The sequence below is a fragment of the Hippopotamus amphibius genome, chromosome 6 (assembly GCF_030028045.1).
Source record: "Hippopotamus amphibius kiboko isolate mHipAmp2 chromosome 6, mHipAmp2.hap2, whole genome shotgun sequence".
In the NCBI taxonomy this organism is placed as follows: Eukaryota; Metazoa; Chordata; class Mammalia; order Artiodactyla; family Hippopotamidae; genus Hippopotamus; species Hippopotamus amphibius.
This window is the reverse complement of record NC_080191.1, coordinates 74786480-74809121: the sequence shown is the minus strand read 5'-3', so window position 1 is coordinate 74809121 and position 22642 is coordinate 74786480. Positions and strand designations below refer to the sequence as shown.

Genomic DNA, 22642 nt, shown 5'->3' with positions numbered 1-22642 from the left:
TTAAGAGGAAGCCCTTTGGCCCCTTTCTGGCCTTCAGCCTGAGTCACATGCTCCAGTTCAATTTTTTTTTATAAATTTATTTATTTTATTGGCTGTGTTGGGTCTTTTTTCGCTGTGCACAGGCTTTCTTTTTAGTTGCGGTAAATGGGGGCTACTCTTCGTTGTGGTGTGCAGGCTCCTCATTGCCGTGGCTTCTCTTGTTGCAGAGCATGGGCTCTAGGCACATGGGCTTCAGTAGTTGCAGCACATGGGCTCAATAGTTGTGGCTCACAGGCTCTAAAGTGCAGGCTCAATAGCTGTGGCACACGGGTTTAGTAGTTTCGTGGCATGTAGGATCTTCCTGGAGCAGGGATCGAACCCCTGTCCCCTGCAATGGCAGGCGGGTTCTCAACCACTGCGCCACCTAGGAAGCCCACGCCAGTTCAATTTAACCAAAGATACCTCGCTCAGGGCAGATGAGGTGGTAGTGCTATAAATGGGAGCTTATATTAGCTCAGATACTAATAAATCTGGTTATTATCCCCACACTACTGATCTTTGTATATTTAATTCCATCAGAAGAAAGGATCAGTCTTAGAAGGATTCAGGCACCCAGTTCTCTACCTTGCATCTTTATCAGAATTCTCCCACAGAATCACTTGTGATCCTTAAGTCCCATGCAGTTTTTCCTCTGCTCTTTAAGTAGCATCCACACTGTATGTCATAAAAAGTCTAAGAGATTTTCTACCATTTTGGGTGTAGGATTGCAAAGGCAGCATGGTGGCCCATTTTTACCTAAGAACATCACCTGTGGTTGAATGCATCATTTCCTAATGATTTGTGCGAACTTTGGTTTTAGCCTTGTGGTGAGCCTGTAAGAACCTAGTGTATTTCAGAGATTTCATTTAGGAATTCACCATCCTTACCAACTTAGACATGAGGTCATCTACCCAACTACTGAGAAATTTCCAAAGTAGTGGGGTCTTGGAGGTGATCTGGTCTACTTCCCACCTCACTCAGGAATTCCCGCTACTTTATCCCTGATAGCTCAGGCACCAGCATCTACACATACTTCCATACTACTACACAAAGGCTACTCATATCTGTAAAATTATATTTTTTAATGCCTGAAGGAAATATAGCAAAATGTAAAACTTTGAACTATGCGGTAGGAACGTGGTTATTGGATACTTGATATGTTTGAGATATGTTATAGTATTTCATGAATGCCTGACATTTCATAATGAGAAAAAAGATTTTAGTTGCTGATTATAAAAATAAAACACAAGGTGAAACTAATATCCCTAGTAATTACCTTAAATTGCAGCCCTAAAAGCACACATTGAAAATGTGCTCAATACCTATGTCCCTTGAGTTAAAGAGATTCCATAATTTTTCAATATTTACCCCAAGAGCATCACACAATACGGTGGTCCCTTGGTTATCTGCACGGGATTGGTTCCAGGATCCCTTCTCCCTGCCTTCGGATGCCCAAAATCTAAGGATGCTCAAGTGCCTTATAGAAAATGGCACAGTATTTGCACATAAGCTACAGTCATCCTCTTTCATCCTTTTTTTTTTAAATTAATTTATTTATTTTATTTATTTATTGGCTGCATTGGGTCTTCATTGCTGCACACAGGCTTTCTCTAGTTGCTGAGAGCGGGGGCTACTCTTCTTTGTGGTACACAGGCTCCTCATTGTAGTGGCTTCTCTGTTGTGAAGCGGGGGCTCTAGGCACATGGGCTTCAATAGTTGCGGCACATAGACTCAGTAGTTGTGGCTCATGGGCTCTAGAGCACAGGCTCAATAGTTGTAGCACACAGGCTTAGTTGCTCTATGGCATGTGGAATCTTCCCAGGGCAGGGCTCAAACCCATGTCCCCTACATTGGCAGGTGGATTCTTTACCACTGTGCCACCTAGGAAGTCCCTCCTTCATCCTTTGAATCATCGCTACATTACTTATAATATCTCACACAATAAAATGTTACGTAAATAGTTGTAAATGTTATGTAAATAACTGCCATGTGGCAAATTCATGTTTTGCTTTGTGGAACTTTCGGGAATTTTTCTTCGAATATTTTCCATCCGTGATTGGTTGAGTCCGCGGATAGGGATTCCAGCAGAAAAGGAGGGCCAACTGTATCAAGCTGCCTGCTGCAGTTTCTGTTCATCATGAGTATGTGCAGGGTCTTTAAAAATCACTCTTATCTGGGGTTTCTTTCCCCCTGAGAGACCCACATCTAAACTCACCCAGATAGATGGCAATCTCTGCTTTCTGAAAGGCCTTCAGCCAAAACGATGCCCATCCTCTGGGGGGCGGCACGTGAGGATTCACGGTTCTCAGTGCCACCCAATCCTATCTATTCCTCTTGTTCCGATTGGAGCTCCTCTCCTCTCCTACTCTGGAAACGGAGAAAGTGAGCACTGTTCTCTGTAAAAGTAACCCCTCATGAATTGTGCATATTATTAAAAAGATTAGGTTATCCTCAAAATATTGCTTTCTACGAGATAAAGAGTCAACAGTAGGTCCAGCTAAAGGAGGAGGATTGATTAAAATGTGAGCATATCGATTATTGTAACAGAGAAATAATTCTGGGTTACCAAAGGGGAAAGCGAGGGCGAGGGAGGGATAAATTAGGAGTTTTGGATTAACAGATACACACTACCGTATAAAAAATAAACAAGGACCTACCATATATCACAAGGAACTATAATTTCAATATCTTGTAATAACCTATAATGGAAAAGGATCTGAAAACGAATAGATATCTGTATATGTTTATCTGAATCACTGTGCTGTACACCTAAAACTAACATAACACAGTAAATCAACTATACTTCGATTAAAAAAAAGAGATGATTCTGGTTTATAAATGGCCCCATGGTCCTTTTTTTCCCCCATGCTCCTGTCCTAGTTTTCCTACCGTCCAAACCATTCTCCCAATACTGACCTACTCAGTGAAGTCTACTGGTTATCAAGCTAAATCATTGGTTTGAAATGAAATCCACCACCCATCCTTGAATGGATTTTGCCAAGTGAATTGCTTTGCTTTCCTGAAAAGATAAACCTGGGTCTTGTTCACCTTCATGTGCCCAAGTCCTGTGCCAAGTCCAGAGTAGGTGTTCCATATACAGGCATTGGTTGAAAAAAAGGAGCAGATCAATGATTAGAAACACCTAAATGCAACCACTATATTAATCAGAAATGCCTAAATAATACCACCAGATTGTGTTCACACCAACCAGATTATAATTATTTTACAGCTACCGATGTTGAGCTCTTCACGCTAGGCGTGTTGCTTTATCTACCCTATGTCCTTCAGCTCACAATCCTCATAGGAGGTAACTCAGGCTAAGAGAGAGGATTAGGAGAGGTTAAAAGAACGACTATAACATCCCCACCCTTTAGTGTCGTTCTTATCTTGCCCTCCCCGCCTTTTAATCATTTAGGTCCTGCAGTCATGCAGGATTTTGTGGTCCTCGTGGGCAGCATTCAACACCTCAGGACTGAGGAAGTCAGCCAGCTGACCTGACCTTGCACTATATTCGACTCCTCACCCATCTCTTTGTCCTGAGCCGAGGTGTGTGTATTCTGGTTCCCGTGTGCCACCTGCTGGTCTTCCAAGTCACTGCTTCCAAAGTACCTCGGAAGAGCCATGTTGTGCCTGGAGAAAGGGAAGGAGGAGCCCTTTCACAGCAGAAGTTCATAGGGACCTAGGGTTCTAGTCTGGGATGTGAACTGGTTCATCCTTACTCTGTGTCAGTGGTGGGGGTGAGGCAGCTGAGGCACAGGGAAGACTCACCCCAAGGCCATGATCTGTGTGGAGGAGTCCTTAGTCTTTCTTAAAATATTCTTTATGCAATTCTCCTAACATCCACAGAAGGATGCTTCGAAGAAAGCAAGCAGGAGGGGCTTCCCTGGGGGGCAGTGGTTAAGAATCTGCCTGCCAATGCAGGGAACACGGGTTCAAGCCCTGCTCTGGGAAGATCCCACATGCCACGGAGTAACTAAGCCCATGTTCCACAACTACTGAGCCTGCGCTCCAGAGCCCGCAAGCCACAACTACTGAGCCTGAGTGCCACAACTACTGAAGCCCGAGTGCCTAGAGCCTGTGCTCTGCAACAGGAGAAACCACTGCAATAAGAAGCCCACGCAGTGAAATGAAGAGTAGCCCCTGCTCTTGGCAACTACAGAAAGCCCGTGTGGAGCAAAGAAGACCCAACGCAGTCAATAAATAAAAATTAATTAATTAATTAACTAACCTATTTTTTAAAAAAGAAAGTAAATGGAAAAGATCTCTGTACTTATAAACATATTACAGGATGAAACACAGGTAAAGTGAGAATGGGTTATTTGAGTGTTTGGGCAAACCTATGCCATTGTCTCTAGAATAAAATAAAGAGAGGAGGGAAGGAGGAATGGAAGGACGAACAGAAAGACGAAAGGAGAGAAAAACATACTTTTATCAAAAAATAGTGCTTAATTAAATGTATACATTTAATTATTTCCAAACACTCTCTAAGCTGAAACTGTTGAGCATTTATTTTGTTGCTTCTTTTCTTTCTGGAATTTCATATGAAAATAATAAACCATAAAAATCATTGATTACTGGCTTATTAAACTTTAAATGCAATCACCAAGCTATAAGGTGACTACCTACAGGGATACTGGTATCGATCTTGGGGCAACAAGTGTAGGCTGGTAGCTGTGATCCAATGGGCTTCTTCGGCGGTTTCCCGAGCGTGCAGTATGACCTCAGCTCAGGTTTCTGAGCTCACATTCAGCATGAATGATTCTGTCCAGAGTGTTCTTATGTCTCCTCCCATAGATCCTTCATCTAGATCACTCTTAGGAACATTTCTAAATTTCCAGAGACATGTGCCTTCACCTTCTGTTTTAAGAAGTATTTATTTCTTTCCTGCACACTGTGATAGTTGCCAGACATGACTTTTATGTAAAATCATTTCTCTCCTGAATAGTTTCCCCTGCTCTTTTCTCCTGAGCCACAGGCTCAAAGATGTTGTATGTGGGAGCTTTGTCAAAGAGTGGTCCAAGAGTACTTCTCATTCCTTCCTCAAAGGCCAGAAAAGCTAGTTCCTCAGGATCTCAGACAATCCTTCCTCACTCTCCTCCTGCCTGAGCTCCAGCAAATTCTGCCAGGTGAACAATAGGTTGAAATAAGGTTTAAAACCCCAGGCTGTCAGACAGAAGCCTCATAAATACTGCAGTTAAAAATCTGAACAGGAAAACGGGGACTTCCCTGGTGGTCCAGTGGTTAAGACTCCATGCTTCCACTCTGAGGGGTGTGGGTTTGATCCTGGTTGGGGAACCCACATGTGTCGTGGTGCTTCCTGGAAAAAAAAAAAAAAAGCTTAAAAAATAAATCTGAACAGGAAATAAAGATGTCAGCTCTCTTCTTGGCGCTGTACTTGGCCCTCTGGGTTATCGAGGGCAAGTCATTTTCCTCTGTGTCTCAGTCACTCTGTTTTTAAAATGGGGACACCAATACTAACAGTGATGGTTAATATTTATAGAGTGACAACTACGTGCCAGGCACTGTGCTAAGCAGGGTTATCGAATTTCATTCTCATAAAACCATATGAAACCAAATACTCTTATTATCCCCCATGTTACAGGTGAGAACAAAGAAACTACAGTGGGTTAAAGCATCTCGTTTATTGTTTCTTCAACATCCATCCTTTGATACAATATAAATTAACAGCTACCATGTGCCAGCCAATAAGCTGGATTCTGGGAGCTCAGGGCTAAACACAAATGGAATTTCTACTTTTTAAGTTCTCACAACTAGAAGGGGGACCATAATGGTAAACTGTCAAGTGCAGAGGTTTGAAAGAAGTGTGCGTCACATGGAGCGGGGGTGCTCCTGGAAAGGCGTGGGAAATCTTTGCGGGTGTCAGACAAGGTGATATGATGAGTGGCCTCCTAGGGGGAGTCCTCAGCAGAGGGAGGTAAGGAACTGTAGGATCCTGGTGACCACAGGGGCCACATCTACCCCAGTTTTCCATTCTCAGATGATGACTCTGAGGCCCTGGATTGGGGGTCCTGACCTGCCAGCGTGCACACAACCCTATTAATAGCAGAAGGGGCCCCTGCTTGGGAACAGTCAGGAAAAGGGACCAGCTGGATGTATATTTGTGAAATTCAAGTGAGTGATAGGTACCCCTCTCGCTACTTCTGCATAAATTCAGACCTCAAAAGCCTTTTGACTACTTAATGAAAGAATTTCCTCATCTAGTTTGAGTCCTGCTTGAATTCTGATTGAATTAGTGATTGAATTCCTTCTAATGATGAGACTTTTCGATCTTCAAACTCAGTTTTGCCTGGAGGGTCATCGAAGTGCCTGAGGATGTCATGTCCTCCTCATTGAAACAGTCTTGGGAAAGTCTGGGGTACCTGCGGTCTGGTCTGGGACGCTTGGTGGTCAGGCCACAGCAGAAGGGACGTCATGACCACTGTTCATCTTCTGGGGACCAGACCACTCTGGATGTTGGTGCCCTCATTTGAGATGGACAAGGACTAGTCCAGATGGCTCTTACGATCCTTCCTTGGAAGCTCTGAGGTGTGGAGACACTCTCACAAAGGGCCCAGTCGGTGGTCGGCAGAGCCAGGACTGGGAACCAAATATGCTGGATCTCAGAGCCTGGGATCCTTTCCTACCTGACGTGCCTCTCTCTGCCCAGGCCATGCAGTTTCCAAAAGAGTCCCCGACTAATGCCAGACTTAGAAGCAAAAATGGATCGACTACAGCACATTCCCACAACAAGAAAAACAGCTCCAAATACACATCTTAATGACAGTGCCTCTGCAGTGTCATCTCTGTACCTGAGGACAACGTAACACCCACAGTAGACAACAGTTACAGGAAGGTACTTGGTGCAAGGTGCTGGGCTGGGCACGCTATAGACAAGATCTCATTTCATCCTGTTATTATCTCTACCCCGTACACAGTTAAGTAACTCACCCAATATTACAGGTAAAACCAAATCGTAAGTCTCCAGAATTCAAGTTGAATGACTATATTCTTGGTTACTCTTCCTCACTGCCTCTCCGTGAAGAAAAAACACCACATGGCAGCCAGCCTCCATACCCTGCGGATTTTTTTTCTAGTTCTAATTTCCAGGTCCTGTGTCAGTTACCTGTGTGGACGGTAATAGCCTGATGCACAGATACGTATACATCAGGTCCTCCATTACCTAAGCAATCTTGAAGCCTGTAATGAACGTTAGGTAAATGAGGGTAGCTTGAGCATTTTGAAGTGGAACACATGAAATTGGTTGGGTTTATAATCAGAAGAGAGAAAGCACGGGCTTTAAGAAGGCTCACTTCTCATGGACCCTTCCCGTTAACTGTGCCATCATCAACCCTTTTTTCTTCATTGAAGTCTAGCTGATTTACAATGTGGTGTTAATCACCGCGGTAAAACAAAGTGACTCAGTCATACATATATTACACATTCTTTTTCATATTCTTTTCCATTATGGTTTATCACAGGATATGGAATACAGTTCCCTGTGCTCTACAGTAGGACCTTGTTGTTTATCCATTCTGTATATACCAGTTTGTACCTGCTAATCCCAAACTCCCACTCCTACCCTCTCCCATCCCCCTCCCCCTTGGCAACCACCAGCCTATCCTCTACATCCCTGATTTTGTTTCTGTTTCATAGATAGGTTCATTTGTGTCATATTTCAGATTCCATATGTAAGTGATACCATATGGTATTTGTCTTTCTGACTTCACTTCGTGTGATTGTCTCTAGTTGCTTCCATGCCATCATCAACTCTTAAGGGAAAGGGTACAGACGCTGGAGTTCAAGGCCAGCCTCAGCTCCTGGCTAACTGAGTGAGGGGAGCCCCCCTGCGTAGGACCTCCCGGAGGGGCGGGAGGATGGAGCAGTTACCCACGCGAAGAGCCTGGCACCCAGGGAAGGATCAACTACATGCTCATTAAAAAATAAAACGAGAGCGTGGTTCCAGGGCTGGCAGGGACTCCCAGTCACCAGGCTGGAAGCATCCTCGCGCCCAGGGCCGCCTCCGGCCCCCAGGCTGGCACCGGCCCCGTGTCTCTGCTGGGGCAGGTGGCTTTCCCCACACACCTCAGGAGGGGACGTTCAGGAACCAGGAAATAAAGCCTGGAAGCCAACGGAGAGCCGCCTCTCTCCAGCACCGGCTTTGCCAGGCCCCCTTGCTTCGGAGCGAGACACTCATTCCTCAGCCCTCAGTCAGGAGGTCTGCGGGGGCAGGGAGGGCGCGGAGCCCGGAAAGAACCGGTTCCCATCTCAGGCTTGACGGCTTCAAATCCCGCAGGGGTTCAACTGCCTCCAGATTTATGGGGCCATAACCGCCGAGAACTGCCTTCTGCCTGCGTCCAGCGCCGCCCGGGGGCCCAGGGGGCTCCTGGCTGAGGCTGTTTGTGAACCTCTTTATCTCTCTAATGCCATGTTCCCTAAATCTGCGGTATTAAAATGATGAGAAAGGGCGGAGGAGGGTGATTCATGCCCCGGTTACACTGACAATGAAATTCATCGAAATCAAATTTCTCCCGAACATGCCAACAACCTCCCGGCTGGTGCCCGTCTCAGCTCTAGGGCTGGGTTTGTTTGGTTTCTACAATGATTTTTCTTTTTAATGTCATTATTTTTTATTATTTTCGCCTAATGTTTTTATAATGTGCTTACTGTGGAGCTTGCTCCGTGCCCGCCAGCTGTCTGGGGACCGGAGGGGGGGGGGGGGGAAGGCTTGTTACCCCCAAAGCTGTTATTTTGCCCACCCCTCCATCCCTCCAACCACCGGAAGGAAGCGGGGTCCCTGCCCTCTCCCCTTCCCCAGCCCTGTCCCGACAAGGACCCCAACACTGAACAGGGAAACACTGACAACAATTCAGCTGAGCAAAACCCCAGTATTATTTAATGAACCCAACCCACCCTTCCCTTCAGCCACCCACCTGCGATTCTCCCGGTTAAATATCTCTGGATGCTTCTTTGCATGTCAGGCTTCTAGAACCATCTTCCGTCTTCTAACCCCGGAAAGCCATCCATCCCCTCCCCTATTTGACAATATGCCTGTTAAAATGTGACACCGAGAAAGACTAAGTGGCAGCACATCCATATCATGGAATATTAAACATTATTTTTTAATACTTTAGGTCTATCTATACATATTAACCCAGAGAGCTGTCCATGATGTATCCTTAATTGAAGAAAGACAGTTGGAGAGTAATGGGTTTTACAGGACCCACTTTATAAAAAACAATTCCTTTGCAGATCTTATGGATTTGTATGGCTTTGTTTTGATATATTTATATCAGCATGAATGACAGTGTGGGAAAATGCACCCGAGGCTATTTACACAAGTTACATGGTTTTGGGGATGTTGAAAGGAGAAAATGTTGGTTTTTCAAACACACCGAATCATATTTCCTTAGCCGCAGTTAACATTTGCCACTTGCATAATTTTTGAAGAGGAGTTTGGTAAAAGAATTTTCAATCAATCAATAAGTGATATATTTACTTTGATTTTTATTTTTATTGGCTGGACCTGCACAGGGTTCATTGGGAAGGACACTGACTGTGCTTCTATTTGGACAGCCTACCTTACATCCCCTCTGTGGTTAATTCACATCAGGGCTATATTCCTTACTTGTTTTTGTTAGAACTATTACAAAGATAGATCTCTTCCTTCCTTCCTACATGCTTTTAAAGCAGATTTTTTTTACTCTAAGTGCAGGACCTTAAGTTTCTTCTTATTAAATTTTTTTGTGTTGGTTTTGGCCTTTTGCTCCACCTGTCAAGATCTTTTAAAAATCTTGTCCTCTTAGCTAGCCTATTAGCCATCCTGCCCAGCTTTGTGCCAAGTGCAGATGTGATCAGCAGGTCTTTTATGTCTTGATCCAAGTCCCTAATAAAAATGTTCAGCAGGACAGAGTCAGGGACACAGTCTTGTACTTGCCCATTTTATTTTTATTTTTTAATTTATTTTATTGAAGTATAGTTGATTTACGATGTTGTGTTAATTTCTGGTATACAGTAAAATGATTCAGTTTTATATATATATGTTCATTTTCATATTCTTTTCCATTATGGTTCATTACAGGATATTGACTATAGTTCCCTGTGCTATACAGTAGGAACTTGTTGTTTACCCATTCTATATATAATAGTTTACATCCTGCTAACCTCAGACTCCCAGTCCCATCCCCACCCCCACCCCCAGCAACCACAAGTCTGGTCTCTATGACTGTGAGTCTGTTTCTCTTTCGTAGATAAGTTTCACTTGTGTCATATTTTAGATTCCACATATAAGTGATGTCATATGGTATTTGTCTTTCTCTTTCTGACTTAGTATGATATCGCTAGGTCCATCCATGTTGCTGCAAATAGCATTATTTCATTCTTTTTTATGTGTACTTGCCCATTTTAGATGAATAAGTATGAATGTTTTGTATTCGTCTTTCAGTGAATTCCTTTTATTGTGTCCAAGGCTCCTAATGCAGAGAGATTTGTATTGGGCAAGTCGGTAGCCATCACCACCATCTGACTTGGAGATGCTAACAATAAATACTAATCAGAAGCCAACGTGAGCCAACCTAGAAGCACAGCAGCGTGAGTCAGAGCCTGGAGCATATGGCTCTGTCCACATCTGCTCGGAGGCATCCAGAAGGGAGTGGGAGGTGGGCTGGGGGGGGGGGGCAGGCCGGGAGCAGGCAGTGGAGGAGCGGGGAGGGAGCAGGCAGGTGAAGGCAGGCAGGGGAGGGCTTCAGGGAACAGGCTTCCCAATCCATCTCCACGCTTGTGTGTTTAATGTGCGAGCAGCACACAACAGCTGCCAATGGCCCCCATCCGTGACAGTACAACTGTATGACAAATCCTTCCCATCATACTCAGAGAGCTGTGTCTTCTGCTTTGCGGTGAATGGTCCTGTGACGCACCTACTCAAATCACTTCTTCGCAGGCCCTACGAGTCTTTTTCACCCATGTGTGGTAACGTGTTTCTTCTCCGCATGGCTGTTTCCTGTAATTGAGTAAGTGGCCCTACTGCCCTGTTCCTCCCCCTAAACTCCTCCACAGCCTTCCAGAAGCTGCCACACCCCTGACGTGTACATCTCCCGATACAAAAGAACAAACGCTCACCTAAGTTATAGAAGGTGCAAATTCAAGCAGCCCTTGTTTGTGGTACAGCTCGAAGCAACATTTAACCCTCTTTGTGCCTCAGTGTCACGCACTAAAAAAAGGAGTTTCATGACTGCAACATTTTTGAAGATTAAATGAGATGGCATGGGGCAAAGAGGTAGTTGCTAAATAAGTTTGAGCAGAGTCTGAGTTGTAACCTGCAGAAGACACAGGCATGACTCACCCCGAGCTTCTGGCTTCAACTGTTTGCAGGCATGGGTAGGGCTAGCAAGTGGTTCTAGAATCCTCAGTGTTTTGTCACGACTCTTCTTGGCCTCCTGAGAATGTGTTGAGAACTTTCTGCAGGGTTCTCACAGCTGCACTGAGTCACTTCATTCACCCAACATTTGCTGACTATCAACTCTCTGCAAACACTGGACCAGGGCCAAGGCGTACAAAGATGATGGAGGCAAGATCCTGCCACTCAAGTAACTGTCTAGTGCCCATGACTTACAGTAAGAAATACTCCTACAGGACTTCCCTGGTGGTCCAGTAGGTAAGACTCTGCACTCCCAATGCAGGGGGCCTGGGTTTGATCCCTAGCTGGGGAACTAGATCCTGCATGCATGCCGCAACTAAGAGTCTGCATGCTGCGACTAAGACCCAGCAAAGCCTAAATAAATAAGTAAATATTTTTAAAGTTAATTAAATTAAATAATTTTTTTAAAAAAGAAATACTGCTAGACCCAGAACACACATGTGTGCTCACTCACACACACACCAGCAGCAACAGCAAAAGTCCCACATACCAACCCTTACTAAGTGCAATGTATTTGATATTTTCTGTTCTATTGCATTTAAAAAGCTGATGTCATCACCCACTAATGGGATATCAACACACAGTTTTAAAAACTCCACTCTGAGGTTGGATAGATGTGCTAGGTTCTGTTCTCGGTGTTTCCTAGACAGCCATGGGAATGCCACGAGAGGCGGTCCTCAGCTTGCCTGGGAGAGTCAGAAGACCTAACCCCTAAGCTTGAAGGAGACTCAGGTATGCACAGGGCACTTGGTGTTCCCAGAAAAAGGAACGGCATGGGCAAAGGCATGGAGGAATGAAAGCATGAATGCTCAGGGAACTCCAAAAATTTTTGAATAGGCAGAACCCAGGAAACTTAGGGGAAAATGGAAGAAACATAAGGACTTGCAGATAAATTTTAAAATAAGCAAAGTTTAAGGGAGGAACACTCGGAGGAAAAGATTTCTACTGCTAAGTAGGAAACCCAATCCAGCACACACAGTAGGCTCTGAGAGATGAGATTTCAGGCAACAAAGAAAGAGGTACGTTTTTTAAAAGCCAAATAGATCACAAAATATTCATGCCCTGTATTTAAAAGGTAAAGTCTCCTGGGGATTGCTGACTGTTTAGCAGCAGGTGGATATAGATGGAGTAAATACTGGGCTGTGTGGAGTGTTGTCCGCTATGTGCTAGAGCATCCACCTCAGGACTGGAGCACCCAGAGGTCCTTTTAGCAGAAGGCATGACTGCTTCACGGACAGCGGTCAAGCCTAGTCGAGTTTGTCATAAAGAGCTCTGTAGCCTGCTGCAGAGTTTGGGCATTAATCTGGCCAAGGAGGCCATTGGAAGATTTAAAGTAAGAGAGTGCCTAAAAATCGGCAGAAGCATCAACACTGCTGTAGAGTAGCAGGTGGATTGGAAGGAAGGATTGGCTGCAGGCAGGCCAACCAGAGAAACAGCCAACGTTAATAGTTCACGAGACAGTGATGGGAGCCTTAAAGAGAACAGGGCTGATGAGGATGAAAAGGAGGGGATGGCTTAGGAAACAGAAAGTTGGAGAATCAACATGGCCTAGGGACTGATTCGATGTAGGGCAGGAGAGAAGGAAAATCCCAGGATGAAGCACCAAGTTTCTAACTTGGGTAGCTGGGAGAATTGTGGAACACCCCAAAGAGCAGATATGGGGTATTTTGGGAAGAAACAGAAGGATCAGGACTGTACAAAGACACTTCCAGGGGACCCAGATTGGTGTCCTATACATTACCATGGTCAAAGAAAGAATGATCTCCTATCCTCGAGGCCCATATATCCAGGAATCATAGAGCCAGCCTCCCTCCTGGACCACACACCTAAGGTCGGAGTCAGAGCCAGGAGGAAGCGCAGGTGTCTGCCATCTGTCGTGCACAGGATGACACCATAGATTCTCCTGTGCACACTAGATGCAGTAAGGAGTCCTGAGAGCTTCCAAGTAATTCCTCCCTCTAGTCGGTCGTAGAGTTAGGTGGATAGGACAGTACAGAGAGAAGCAGAAGGAAACACTGGTCAGCTCTGCCTCCAAAAAATTTCGTTGTCGGTCTGTCTGGATTCACTGGAGAGACCCAGGTGTGCAGTATCTAGAGACTATTCAGCTTCTCCCCGGACCCAAGGTTTGAAGGATGATATCTGCCTTGCGTTGAATTGTGTTTCCCCAAAAGATACAACCAAGTCCTAACCCCCTGTACCTGTAAAGGAAATCTTATTTGGAAATAGGATCTTTGCAAGATGTGATTAAATTAAAGGGGTGAGATCATTCTGGACTTAGGGTGGGCCCTAAATCCAATGACTAGAGTCCCTAAAAGTGGAAGAAAAGGGGGATTGAGACACACAGACACAGAGAGAAGACAGCCGGGAGAAGACAGAGGCAGAGACTGAGTGATGCATCAGCCACCGGACGCCACTGGACGCCACTCTCCCTTTGAGCCTGATTTGGGGTTTCTTGTCTCCAGAATTGTAAAGTAATAAAGGTCTGTTGTTTTAAGCCACACATTGGTGGCAATTTGTTATAGCAGGCTCCAGGAAACCCAGACAACGTCTGAATTAGTACTCTCAGGACACTTGGGTAAAGGCCACCTAGTGACTGTCTCAGAAGTGATTATTACTCTCTGGGAGTTTGCCTCTTATCTCCGGTCCATTTCCCCAGTGTAGACACACCTCCTCCCCCTGGGTCTCTGTTTTCCATCTTTTCTTTGCTCTTTTTCCAGAGCAGCAGCTTTTCTTCCCAGCTTGGATGCTATTCTGAGCTCAGAGTAACAGCCAATTAAGCAGGTCTTTACTGAAGCCCCGTGGGGTACCAGAGGCAGAGCCCAAGGGGGACAAGGAGAGGAAAAGCACGATTTTCTTAGGCATTTGATGAGAACTTGGGAGAGCCTTCCCTGCCTGCTTTCCTCCATTCCTATCTTCACCATGGGCTCCCGAAGAGGTAAAAGGCATATTATCAATCTTAAACTTAAATCTGCACTCCAGCTGCCACCCTGATTTTCCCTTCTTTGGAAAGTTCTCTTGGGAAGAAGACCGAGGTATAAAGCCTTTCCTGTCCTGTCTTCAGTTGGCACTATCAGCATCCCGGTTCCTTCCTGGGCAATAATTCTAGGTTTCAAAAAATAGCTTCTCATCAAGAAAAGGCTGGAGACTTCAGCTCTGTTCTAAGGCTCGGCCTGAGCCTGTGTGTGGATCAGGGAGGTCGCCATGTCCCGAAGAAGTCACAGCAGTCTCATTTCTACTTGAAAACCTAACAGTCTCCAAAGAGCAACTATCTCCCCAGATTGTCCAAGTTCATTGACTGATCCTAATGGTGTCAAATTGAAGTTGCAAATTTGGGTGAGCACTGGAATTAAAATGTATCTCTCTTCCTAGAAACTCAAAAAAAAAAAAGAATGAAAGGACTTAACCAAATCCCCAGGTGGCCCTGGCCCAGTCACTTAACCTCTGTTTGGCCCAGTTTGCTTATGGATGCATTAAATGGAAACTGTGAAAAGACGTCTTATGAATGAATGAATTAATGATTGAAAGGGGCTTTAAAAGTGCTATGCAAATGTTCAGCCTCACTGTAAGGCCCCTGGGAACCTGCCACAAAGCAGGGAACCAAACTCCAAATTGAAGATTATAACCAAGAAGCAAATGTAAGTATTTTGGAATGTGAAAGAACTATTAATATTGGTTACTATGATGGATTTGGTTTTTTCTAATCCAGATCGAAGGGTGAGAAACTGTTAAAATGTGGATTCAGTTTTAAAACTCACGTGAACCCAGATGCTTTCTGAGTGCTTACACTTTAGCAAATGCCTGCACACGAAAGCAAAATCAAAAGATCGAAGGAAACTGGGGCCAGAGAAGAAGCAGGTACGTAAAAGCAACGCTGTCAGCATATGAGTAAGCATAAAAAATACATTGTGCCCGCAAAATCAGATGATTGGCATTTGCAGATGTCTGTGTATATAGTTCAAATACTGCAAAAGTAAAACCTCTTGAACTCACCTAATTTTAATATTACACTTATTAGAGAGAGAAAACCACTCTCAAACCACTAGCCTGTGGAAGCCCTCCAGGCAAAGCGGCTTGGTTTTCTGTTTTCTTTTCCTCAATAAATAGACCCCTGGCTTTATGGGAGCCTGGGGCAGCCACTGATCCTAATAATTATAAACAAAACAGGACATTAATTCATATGCCTTTGAAAAAATTTGTTCAAATTAAGCTATCGAGACAGGGCTGTAACGTCTTCTGAAGGAATATAAAGCCATCTTAGCAACAACACCAACAAAAATCAAGAAAGAACCCAAACAAGTCTTTCCGATTTAACTTCTGGCTCAAGTCATTACAGAAGAATGGCTTTGCCTGATGGAAAAAGCAGCTTTTAATGTCTAGGCCTGACTTAACTTCTATTTTCATGCGCAAATGGCACTCTAAGATACCAGCACTGTGTGTTCCCTTGGTTTACAGGGGAAGAGCAGAATTTTCAAGACTGGCAGCTTCCCCTCTCCAAATCTTCATGATCCATGGGTAAGCAGAAATTACTGTGGAGCTCAGGATGACATCCTGAATGAGGGGACCAGGAAAGCAAGACACACCAGAAAATCTTCCTGTTTTCCAAAATATTTCCTTTTAAATGAGAAAAAAAGTTTGATCTTTATTTTCCTGTGCTGCTTTTGTTGTTAATTCTAGTCCAGTTCAATAACTAGTTATGCCTCCTACATTTTTGGTGGGAATGTAAATTGGTACAGCCACTATGGAGAAGAGTATGGAGGTTCCTTAAAAAACTAAAAATAGAACTACCATATCACCCAGCAATCCCACTCCTGGGCATATATCCAGAGAAAACCGTAATTTGAAAAGATACATGCACCCTAATGTTCATCGCAGCACTATTTACAACAGCCAAGATATGGAAACCACCTAAATGTCCATCAACAGAGGAATGGATAAAGAAGATGTGACACATATATACAATGGAATATTACTCAGCCATAAAAAAGGACAAATAATGCCATCTGCAGCGGTATGAATGGAACTAGAGATTGTCATACTGAGTGAAGTCAATCAAAGACAAATATCACATATGATGTCACATATATGTGGAATCTAAAAATGGGTACAAGTGGATTTATCTACAAAAAAGAAACAGAACTACAGATGTAGAAAACAAACTTATGGTTACCAGGGGGTAAGGGGGGCAGGGATAAATTGGGAGATTGGGATTGACAAATACACACTACTGTATATAAAATAGATAACTAACAAGGACCTACTGTATAGCACAGGGAACTCTACTTAATACTCTGTAATCCAGAAAGAGAAAAACAAATACCGTATGCTAACTCATATATATGGCATGTAAAAAAATGGTACTGATGAACCCAGTGACAGGGCAAGTTTAAAGATGCAGATGTAGAGAACAGACTTGAGGACGCTGGGTTGGGGGGGGGCGAAGGGGAAGCTGGGATGAAGTGAGAGAGTAGCACTGACATATACACACTACCAAATGTAAAATAGATAGCTCGTGGGAAGCTGCTGCATAACACAGGGAGATCGACTCGATGATGGGTGATGACTCAGAGGGCCAGGATAGGGAGGGTGGGAGGGAGTCTCGGGAGGGAGGGGATATGGGGATATATGTATAAATACAGCTGATTCACTTTGGTGTACAGAAAAAACTTGCACAATAGTGTAAAGCAATTATATTCCAATAAAGAGCTTTAAAAAAATACTCTGTAATGGCCTATATGGGAAAGCATCTAAAAGAGAGTGGATATATGTATATATATAACTGATTCACTTTGCTGTACAGCAGAAACTAACACAACATTGTAAATCAACTATACTCCAATAAACATTTTTTTAAAATAACCAATTATGCCAAAAGAGGCATTCAGGATTATCTGGGCAAATAATGGCCCTCGAGTAATAGTAATTTCTTGAACTCACATGTTCCTTAAGCCACAGCTGCTTTTCCCACATCCGTTAATTATACAATGAAAACATTAAGTGCTCAAAAATTTGGTGAAACTCATTTATAGGCATTGATTTTGAAAGAGAATTATGATCCCAACGTTGCCAGCCCAGGCAATTGTTGGGGGCAGTGACTCAGTGTATGTATTTATTTGGGCCTCCCTGGACCTTCTTAAGTACCAAAGGTGAGTTTGTAGGATTCTGCTGCTTTGATAAGAAAGTTAGTAAATAAACAAACAAGACAGGTCTCGTTAATAAAAATGCACTTTTCTATTCTTTGCTAATCTCCTGAAATGGCAGAAGTGGGAATGTCAGAATCTCCTGTAAGGTTAGAATAATTAAGGGAAATTTCACCAGAAAGAAAAGAACATTTTTCACCCTTGCACTAAACATAAATTGTCTTATATTCCAGAATACCCAAGAAGTTCAGCCTTTCATGGTGGCATCTCAGGAAATCCTCCATCCTAACTTTGCTCCCATGTTCCCATGTCTTCAAAATCAACGTCCTTCTAATCTGTTCTCCTCTCTGACCACTTTTTGAGAAACCCCATTCTCTACTCATGGGATCCCCCTCTCCAGCAGCAGGACATCCCACATCTGAGATACTCTTCTAGATTAAGAACCAGGTGCCTTCAGGAGAGTAGATCACAATGGCCTTTGGTACTTCACGTCCCAAGATGTGTGTCTGTCGAGGCTTTGACACGCTTAAGCCCTGCAACGGAACACAGCATAGGTGTGGGTTCCCCTTCAAGAGGTGAGCTGAAGACATGCCTATCCCTGTTGTTAGCAGGTAACTTTCGGATCTCTGTTTGTCTCTGTTTCTGTCTCTCTTCCTTACACACACACACACACACACACACACACACACACACATTCATTCTCAGATATTGCCAATGGTGAAGAAGAAAAATATTTTCCTAACTCAGTCTTAATTACAAGACAGGCAGACTCATATTATTATTCAGAGCAGTGTTAATTCCTTTCCTTTATCTTTCTCTCTCTAGCCCTTTCCCTCATTTACAAATTAATCCTACTGGGCTTTCCTGGTATCAGAAACTCACCCATTAGGAAGCCAGAGATCTCTTAAAAATCCTTAGCCACACAAAGACTCTATGGATGCTTCATTTACTCATTCATTCATTCAACAGATATTTATTCACTTCCTATACACCCTGTTAGGCTTTTGGAATATAACAGTGAACAAACCTCCAGGCAGCCCCTTGCCTTTTATAGACTAGGCACAGCAGCCTCTTCCCCATCCTCTAGGTAGAAACAAGTGGAGAGCTTTCTTTCCATTATGTGTGCTAGATGCCCACCTAGAAAGCACTCCCTAAATGAGTTACCATTTTATCACTGATTTGGACCAGGTTGCCTTTTATCCAGAGTGCTGTTGGTACGGCATTGCTATCACACAAGGCAGTGAGCTCGCCAAACCTGGGAGGGACTCTCAGGTTCTGATTCTCTAGTCAAATGATCAGAATGTCAAAGCAGACCCTAGAGATTACCAAGCCCTACCTCACCCACCCCCATGTCCCTGATGAAGAGACGGAGGACAAAGACATGAAAGGTCGTGTCTACAGTGAAACAGTTGTTAGCAGAAGAGGGAGAGTGAGGTGGGTCCCCTGCCTGCTGGTTCTCAGCTGTGTCCACTGCCCCCTTCTGCCTGATAAGGAAAATCTGGCTTCTGGAATCTGACTCCTCACTGCTCTGCTGAAGTTACAGAAGTCACCACTGGCCAATCCGCGGTTAGCTCAATATTCCCTGTGTTGACCTCTTTCTAACTCTAATCACATTCAGAAGCAGAATTTAATAAACATGGCACCAACAGTCTCTCAGAGCTCCAGAAGAGGGGAACCAGCATTTCCCTTTCCGAGCAAAATGTGAAAATGTATAAAAGGTAGCTGAATGATAGGCAGCAAGGAACAGTCACTTATATGATAAAATTGGGGGACATCTACATGTTTTGATCATCACATTGAAAACCAGATCCCTTTTAAAGTTACCTAAGAAGAAACCACAGAGAAGTAGCAAGAAGACAATGTCGGGAGGTTTTCAGATAGTGTATTTTTTATATTTTTATTCACTAGCACGTGAGGGCAATGACAGATAAATTGTACCCTGTCATAAGATCTATGCCATCCAAGGTTATAGAAGCTGACAGTATGATTTTCCTACATGTATCACACATTTCATTCATTAAAATTAGAAGATACGGTTTTGTTATGAAATGTCTGAATGTTTACATTCCTTTACTGATTTACACAACTAGTGCCGACATCTAGAAATACATCAAATGCAAAGTAGGTATAAGCAACATAACTAGCATCAATGCCCCACCATTTAGAAAACAATTTTCGAAAATCAAAAAAGCGCAGGGTGAACAATTCAGAGTTGTAGCTCTGGTTTCATTTCTTCATCCTGGGTCTTCAAGTCCTGATCCTCGGGGAGAGTGGGGGTTAAGATGGAGCTCCCAGGGAATGCGTGTGTGCACGCTTTTAAGTTTTCATTAGGTTCTCTTTTATTACCTTTCTGCTCAGATCCCTGGCGGCCACACTCCAATTTTAATAAGCTGGAAATCCTGTCAAGTGATTGTTCAGCGGTCGCATTTAACTAGCAGGCCAGTGGCAGAGCCAAAAGGTCGGGCCGCTGGGCTCAGTGAGGAGGCTGGAGGGCCAGCAAGCTGGCTCAGCCTCCCCGCTTTCAGTGAAGGCCCTTTCACTCTGCTGCTCCTTCAGAATCAAAGGGATTTCAAAGCTCGTTCACCTTCATGCAAGCAGGGGGCCAAGGGGGGAGGGTGCACTTTGCTCCTTGATGCCAGGAAATGAAGACTCAGCCCCAGCACAGTCCTGCATTATTATGATTGTTTTTGTTGTCATGCTTTTGCTTATGAATATGGAGTTTTAGTAATAAAAATAAACAGGTTTCTCAGCCTGGAGGTCCACAAAGCCTGTTAATGTATTCCTGGCTGGAAAGGCCCTCCAGGGTCCATGCTCTATCCCACCATCTCTCACTTGTTACATGTAGAACCATCTGGGGTTGGGAGGAGGTATAGAGTTCAGGGGGGCCTCACAGGAATCCTGAATAGCCCCAGTCATGAGTGTGTCTGCCACTAAAAAGGGAGAAAGGTGGAGACGTTTCCAATATAGCAATTAATCGCCAAGAGATACAAAACCACTAAGCTAGAGAGGGATTGGCTCCATTTCCAAAGATTAAATGGGCTGGGAGTGAGACTTGGGACAATGCCAGTTTGAGTGTATTTCTACGTGCCTGTGTGTGTATGTTGAAATGCGTCCTCACATCTGAAAAGGATGCTAACTTTGGGTCTCCTTCCTCCCACGTTGTGCTGCTAACAGCAGGTCACTGTCAGCAGTTTCCACTCTGGCTGGGGGAGACCAGGATGTGGAAGGTGTTGCAAATGTTGGCGAAGAGGTTTGGAAGGGAATTAAATAACATAGATGACCACAAATTCAGGAACATCTTAGCAGTTGTTGCACAAATTAGCAGGGTCCCCCCAAAGTCAATGCAGGCTCTCATGGTCTGGCAGTTTTGATGGCCTGCTTGAGAATCTCAGCCCACAGATGCTCTGAATAGCTATGGGAGAGAGAACTCTACCACGCGCACACATACATGCATCCACCAATGCCACATGGACCCTTCCTACTTAAGATGATAGGCCATTTGCAGCTAAAATTACACAACCATCTGGTCAACCCCATTCCTGGACTTATACTAGGGTATAAGGTAGCATTAGGGCTCCCAAACTAACAGTCACCCATTTTCCACTCCACTGCTGTGCAGATACCTATTTTCTTTTTTATTTATTTATTTATTTATTTTTGGCCATGCACTACATGGCATGCAGGGACCTTTGTTCCCCAATCAGGGATTGAACCCATGACCCCTGCAGTGGAAGTGCAGAGTCCTAACCAATGGACTGCCAGAAAAGGTCCCTATCCCCACTTTCTTCTGAGAAACACAAGTCCATCCTCTTATAATTGCCAAAAGGAATATCAAATTTTGGCCATTTCTATTAGCCATTCACTCACCCAAGGGGAGGAGCAGGTGGGAGGGTGGAGAAAATGTCAGGAAGGGTTGACTCTGGTGTGGCCCTGTTGGGTAAGAGAGAAGCTCTATCCTCCATCAAAACATGGCAGAGGGGTCAATAATTAGTCCCCTCCCTAAAATCACTGTAAACATAGAGGTACAGAGTGGCCTTTGAGAAAGGCTATCACATAGCCCCAGGTTAACAACTCAGTGAAATTAAGGGAGGCCAGCAGAGAATAACAGTGTATTTTTAATGTCCTAACACAACTCTACTTGCTATGGGAAATGCCAAAGAAATAAAAGACAGAGTTCCTACCTTTGTAGGGCAGGGCATCAAACGTACATAAAATTTAACAAGAAAAAAAAATATAAGAAAGATACAGAATAATAGAATAATCAAGTTCAAGTTGTGTGATACGGATTATAATCATTGTTAGGTTGAGAGGAATAGAAGAGGATTGTGGGATAGAGATAGTAGTGGAAGTGTCACCTGACCCAGCCTGAGCAGGAAGTAAAGGAAAATCATCACAGGCAGGGAAGAGGATAATAATGAGGGCTGAAAATGGTGTGGGAGGGAAGAGGGAAAACCCGGTCCAGGCAGAGAAGCCAATGTCAAGGGTAGTGAGAGAAAACACAGAGTTAAGATGCAGATAGTTGCTGGGGATCCCAAAAGCAAGGAAAAGTCATTAAGACTGGATGTGGTAAGCACCGTAGATTGTGACGGACTTTCTAGCACAGACATATCTACTGAAACAAATAATCCTACCAATGGAATGGTCTTTGGGCCATGAAACAACATATGAAGAAGAAGATTCCAAGTTAGAGTCATGGAATCTCTGGGATTTAGAGTTCTTGCAGCAAACCTTCTAATCCTACAAGGCAGTTTGTCTTTCTTTTTCTTATGATAGACCTCAGGGGCTGGGAACCTCTTGTAGGGAGGGGGAGTGTGCTATACCTCCACCCATCCTCTCCTCCCACATGTACTTCCAGGGATGAAGAGGGGTGCAATTGGGAGGAGATGGAGGGACACAAAACAGCAGTCCTCTCTCACAAGAAAGAGACCACACCTCTGGCTTTGCACCCCTCCTGAGAAGCTCCTTCAGCATGTGGTGCCCAGTCTCAGCTCATGGACCAGCATCAAGGTACCTCTTGTGAGCACCTGTTGAGCCCCAATTTCCCTGAAGCAGAGTGATGACAAATGATCACAAT

General features: G+C 44.1%; 1 long non-coding RNA gene across 1 annotated transcript in view; it reads right to left on the bottom strand.

Annotated features, from left to right (window-relative positions):
* Positions 1-4553: 4553 nt before the first annotated feature.
* The window catches only part of LOC130856102 (uncharacterized), an 87045-nt gene continuing 68956 nt past the window's right edge, over positions 4554-22642 (bottom strand). The window contains exons 2-3 of the long non-coding RNA XR_009054435.1: positions 8949-9066; positions 4554-5335 (exon numbers count right to left, since the gene is read on the bottom strand). This is a non-coding gene — a long non-coding RNA (uncharacterized LOC130856102). The remainder of the gene's footprint in view (positions 5336-8948; positions 9067-22642) is intronic.